Raw genomic sequence first — 6,000 nt, 5'->3', positions numbered from 1 at the left:
TGCCTGTAGCAGTAGTGTGCCGTGAAAGTGTCTTGCGTACAGCGTCAGCAGAAATATACAAGCGATAAATATACAAACGCATCGAAATAAGCTCCCAAGGAGTAGCGAAGAATCAAAGAGAAGCAAGAAGAGCACCAAGTTGTGGAACTAAAACAGCTCCACGTGCATGTAGCTGAAAAGGTGACACATAAAGATACGCACAGTGCAACGAGTCCAACTGTGAGCATGAAAATGGATAGTGAAGGCCATCAAAGATGCCGATAGTCGTACACACAGTCCGTGTTGGATGTCGGTGCGTGTGCAAGCCAAGGTGCATGGGTTCAAACTGAATCAAAGGGTGCCCGGAACGGAAACATTAGAAATGCAACGAATTGCAAGGTGAGAAAAGGGTGCCCAGAATTGAACCTTAGAAATGCAACGAAGTGTTACGAAGTGCAAAGTGAAGAAGAGGTGTCGACAAGGGATGCGAGTGATTGAACGTACAAATCATGCACTGAACAAGGATACATGTATACGTAGCTGTGAATTCTTGGTTATATACATGCATTGTGCTCGTGACTACGAATAAATCCGATCGCATTCGCGACACACGGTGGTCATCCTGGAAGTTCAGAAGGTACAGCAGCATGGCAGAACAGTGACGATATCCTGCTCACGTTAAACGACGATGCCGGAGTCCTTGAGTTTCATGGCCAGCGCACTGCAGGAGAACGCAGGATGATCACTAGAATGGATGTATGGGGCCACAAAGGGCTCTATTTCTTCGTGACCATGGACACTCGGAGATTTCGGCAAATAGAATTAATCCGTAGGTGTTTGCAACACCCACCTCCCACCACTTTTTTATTATATATTTTTTATTTTTTTATGAAAGTGCACATGCCTACATAGAATGGAAGAGGACAACAACAACAACATCAAGACATAGGGGATTACAAAGGGCGTGTAGGTGCTATTGAGCTGTGCCGGTGAGGTGAGGTGTGCTCTCCCGACCAATGGTCTTGGGATCAAGGCCCACATCACGCACCATGGGGGAAAGGGAGAGAAGAAAGACTGTGTGTGAAGAGTGAGAACCTGAGAGTCAGACAATGATGGAGAGAGAGAGAGAGAGAGAGAGAGAGAGAGAGAGAGAGAGAGAGAGAGAAAGAAAGAGAGAGAGAGAGAGAGAGAGAGAGAGAGAGAGAGAGAGAGAGAGAGAGAGAGAGAGAGAGAGAGAGAGAGAGAGAGAGAGAGAGAGAGAGAGAGAGAGAGAGAGAGAGAGAGAGGAAGAGATGGGGGGGGGGGGGTGAGTGAGGGTGAGTGAGTAAGTGCCAGATTAGTGCAGGAAACGTTGGCAATGGACCAACAGCTGCGTTGCTTTCAGGGGGGGGGGGCAATACGGAGAAGTTAGATCGGAGCTGCTGCCAGGCAGAGTAGTGTGCAGGCACTGGATCAGCGAGAAAGGGGCCACGAAAGCAGCAAAAAGGAAAGAAGAGAAGAAAGAAACATTAACGCAAAACATTCTGCACTGAGGTGCTTCAAGAGCTCTAGGGAGCAAGGTACAGTTCAGTGGGGTTAAGACAAGGTGATCGTTGTGGGACTGGAGAATGGACATCGTCAAATTTAGCCATGGAATGCTGTCGCCCACAACCAATCCTGGCGCATCAGGTGCTGACAAATGCGAGACTTGAAGGCCTGCATTCCCTTCGATGCAGGAGGTTCGGGATGACTTGCTCAGGAATGTCGTTCCATGCCGCAATGAGGGTGTAGGGGAATGACCTCAGTAGGTAGTTCGGTGCTGTCCGAGCAAGTGGCCATTGCAACTGGAAAGGGTGGCGAGAAGCTAGTTGTCGGCGGGTTCTAGGAGTAGGTGCAGGCACCGACGGTGGCGGGAGGAGGGCTGTCAGCTGGGGTGGACCCTTAATGTAGTGCAACTTGTACACATACGCATGCCCTGAGACTGCCCTCCTGAGCTGCAGGCTCTGAAGGATCGTGCCAGGTCCGATGATTCGCATTGCCTTCTCCTGCACCCTGTCATAGCGTGCTAGGTGGGATTGGGCTGCACACATGGTGGCTAGGGGAGCGTACTTCAGGATGGGCCGAATGAACCCCTTATACACGGCAAGGCGGCCCTCATGACCCAGAAGCCAAGCAGCACGGCGCAAGAATCCCAGGCGCTGGCTGGCCTTGACAGCGACAGCATGGACATGGCGCTGGAACCCAAGCTTAGAGTCGAATGTGACTCCAAGCAGCTTTAGGTGGTCCGAGTCTGGAATAATCTCGCCGGCAAAGGTGGTTGGTGGAAAGTCAGATCGCTTACGAGCATTGCATAAAACCAGGCGCTGGCTCTTGGTGGGCTCGAACTGGATCCGCCATTGCTGGCCCCATGCGGCAAGATTGCTGAGGGTTGTCTGTAAGGATGCTGCCTTCTCCTGGAGGTTGTCGTTTGGTGTGATCAGACTGTACACGGTAGTGTCATCGGCGAAAGAGCTGAGCTTTACTCCATGCGAGAGGCATTGGTCGATATCGGCAGCAAACAATATGAAGAGTGTGGGGCCCAGGACGCTGCCTTGGGGCACTCCGGCAGTGATGGGGTACTTCTTGGAAGCGTGGCCTCCAGTTACCACCTTTAGGCAGCGGTTACTCAGGTAGTCGCGTAGCCAAGAGAGAAGAGGTCCGCCGATGCCTACTCGCTCTGCTTTGTTGAAGAGGCCGACGTGTGAGACGCGGTCAAACGCACCGGCAATATGCTGCTACTGGGACACAGCCCCCCCCCCCCCTCAGCTACAAGCTGCACCCATTCGCTCTGGAGTGCTGTGAGGAGGTCAGCTGTGCCACGGCCACGTCTAAAACCAAACTGGCTGTCAGGCAGCAGGTCGTTGCGCTCCAGGAAATTGGTGACTTGTTGGTTTATAATACACTCCATGACCTTGGATAAAACGGAGAGCAAGGACACAGGCCGGTAGTTGGATGGCCTAGATCGAGGTGGCTTCTTGTATACCGGGACAACGTGAGCGAGCTTCCATTGGGACGGTACAACACCGGCACGAAAGCTAACACGGAACAGTTTCGTGATGGGAGCAGCAAGTTCCTTAGAGCACTCTTTCAATACCCGAGATGGAATGCTGTCAGGTCCAGATGCCTTGGATGCGACTAGCCTTGCAAGATGCCGCCGGACTGAAGCTTCTCGGAAATGAACGTGCTCTAATGGCTCGTGGGTCGGAGTGGTCACCGCAGGAAGGTCATTGATAGTCAGTTCTCGGTCACCCAAGCTGCATTTCGAGGAGAACGGCTTTGCCAGGCACTCAGCCTTCTCTGCTGAGGTGTGGAACTCCTTGCCATGGCTATCGACTAGCAAAGGAACATCAGCGGAGTTGCGTGTAGCGCAGTGGCTTTCTTCATGTTTGTCCACCACTGTTTATCACTAAGTGACTGGCAGCTGAGTGTGTGGCGCAGTCGATTGACGCTAGACATATGGGCGCTCTGCTGTGTATGAACAGCTCGGCTGACAGAAGCAATGAAGGAGGTCTTGAGGTCATCCCGGTGCGGGTTCTGCCTCCACTTCTTCCACTGCTTCTCCTTTGCCTCCACTATTGATCCTTTATAGTAATCTGTGTTGCAATTTGTTAATCAGTACAACGATGCTTCCTGATGAACGTTGTGCGAAAGCTAGTTCGATGCATGTTTATATATTTTTCATCGTTCCTATTATTATTGTTTTTCACATTACATTTCCATCACAGTTATTTCTGTGTCCATCACCACTTTACATTTCAATAAAACCTTCGTAACATATCGCTTCAGCTGATTCTGTTCATTGCCATCTTTTAAAAAATTGTTGTCACCTCGCCGCCTGTTCATAATGATAATAATAATTGTTTGAAGAAGGGCTGAGGCTTCCTGCAGCTTCATCTGCGAAAAGAATTCGGGTGGACACACCCATTCCCATAGCGCTGCATATCACAAAAATAACGGAACTGGTTCGGATGTGATATGCAGCGCTATGGGAATGGGTGTGTCCATCCGAATTCTTTTCGAATAATAATTGTGGAAAGGAAAAGGACATATGGATACGAGTTAAGAGTAACTCTCCATCACTGTAACTGGATACTATAACATACAGTCAGAAAGTGCAATACCTAGGCACAAAACTGACAGAGTACTGAGACATTCGACGTCCTGACACCTAGCTTCAACACATCTCCGTAGCGCTAACCGACAGCCTTCCAGCTTGGAAGGTTCAAGGTTATGGAAATACCAAAGAGGGGAAAGCAAGCGCAACGAAAACGAGCAAAAGCAAGTTGGAAGGCTGTCGGTTAGCGCTACGGAGATGTGTTGAAGCTAGGTGTCAGGACGTCGAATGTCTCAGTACTCTGTCAGTTTTGTGCCTAGGTATTGCGCTTTCTGTCTGTTTGTTATAGTATCCAGTTACAGTGATGGAGAGTTACTCTTAACTCGTATCCATATATCCTTTTCCTTTCGACATTTATTTATGGCTCAACATCCGAGTTTCAACAGGCAGGCATAGTGGGATGGTCTAAGACCATGATTGAGAAACAGAGGGTACCAGGTTCAAGTCCTGCTTGGAAGCGGAAGGAATTTTTCCAGCCGTGCTGCGACCCACAGTTAATTGGGAACTCGTGGCCTGGCACGAGGGTAACATGGATGCAGCTAATGGGATTTCGGTCTTTGACCACTTGGTGGTGGGTCTAATCTACTCACCTCCCACCGTTTAGGCGCTGCATCTGCGCCTTTGATCCTAGAGGGTGGTGGCGTTCCCACGGCGGATGCGGAAAACTCGGCTTTCAGCCGAGTCTCACGCGAACCGTGAAATTTATTTTTATTTTTTTTGTTTTATCCGAGTTTCAAATAATAATAATAATAATAATAATGCGCATCTCTGTGCGTTTTGCCGGCGTTTGCATCATGATGGTTTACGGTTATCTTGTAAAAGATCTGCTCTTTCAAGCGTCAGTTCTCTCAAATTCTGCTCTCTCGTCTGTGATGCGGTTTTCTGCCGAATTTTCTGCCAGCATTAGAGAGGTTTTGCATTCCGAATTTCGGAATGATTTTCGACTGTGCTTTTCCGAAAAAAGCGCGTTCCGAAAAACGGTATTTTCAGTGTTTTGCATTCCGAAAATCTGATTCGACTTCGTTTCTAAGGGTTGCCATGCAAAACAAAATGGAGAGAGTCGAAGGGGTTGAGCAGGATCAAATCCATGTGCGCAGGTCAAACTGAATTTGGGTGCGGTTCGAAGACGAGGACCGTCACGGGACTGATGGTGGACCAAGTGTTCCAACAGCTGAAGACGAGGTTGTCGAACTACTGTCTTGTACTGTCAGTAGGCTCCATGTCAAAGGAAGATAGAGTGTGATGGTTAAAGATTAGTCAACATGGCGAGATCAGCGAGAGCAGCAAAAACCAGCAAAAATCAAAACTACATACGTGGAAAAATTTTCAAATAATCGAGAGCAGCAGAAAGCAAAAATACAAACATGAAAAATACACTTTTTGTATTCAAATATGCACTCCCAAACATGAAAGAGCCGAAAATCCATTTTCGGAAAACCATGCACTTTCGCCACCACACTTCCGAAAGTTCGACTACTTTTTCGACTGCTGCAGCCACATTCCGAAAATAATTCCGAAATTCGGAATGCAAAACCTCTCTTAGCATTATCCGCCAGTCCCTGCTACGCAACGCCAAGCGCACATGAGTGCCATCGATTGGATTTCATTGAGCAGCACTGTACGTACACTGTACATGTATACATGTACATGTACATGTACATGTATACATGTACATGTACATGTACATGTATACATGTACATGAATTTCTTGGAGTTTCCCAATGTATTGTACTTGAATAAAATTCTATTTTACCTTTCATGGTATCTCAAATTTTTTCACGTCTACATGACTTTCTTTTGCCCGTAAAAGAGGCCGTTACCCTAAAAAAATGTACATGAACAGTACATTGTATACATGTACATGTAGTATACAATGTAATAAAAAAAAT

Source organism: Sycon ciliatum, chromosome 13 (genome assembly GCF_964019385.1).
Source record: "Sycon ciliatum chromosome 13, ocSycCili1.1, whole genome shotgun sequence".
Taxonomy (NCBI): domain Eukaryota; kingdom Metazoa; phylum Porifera; class Calcarea; order Leucosolenida; family Sycettidae; genus Sycon; species Sycon ciliatum.
Note: the sequence above shows the minus strand (reverse complement) of the source record.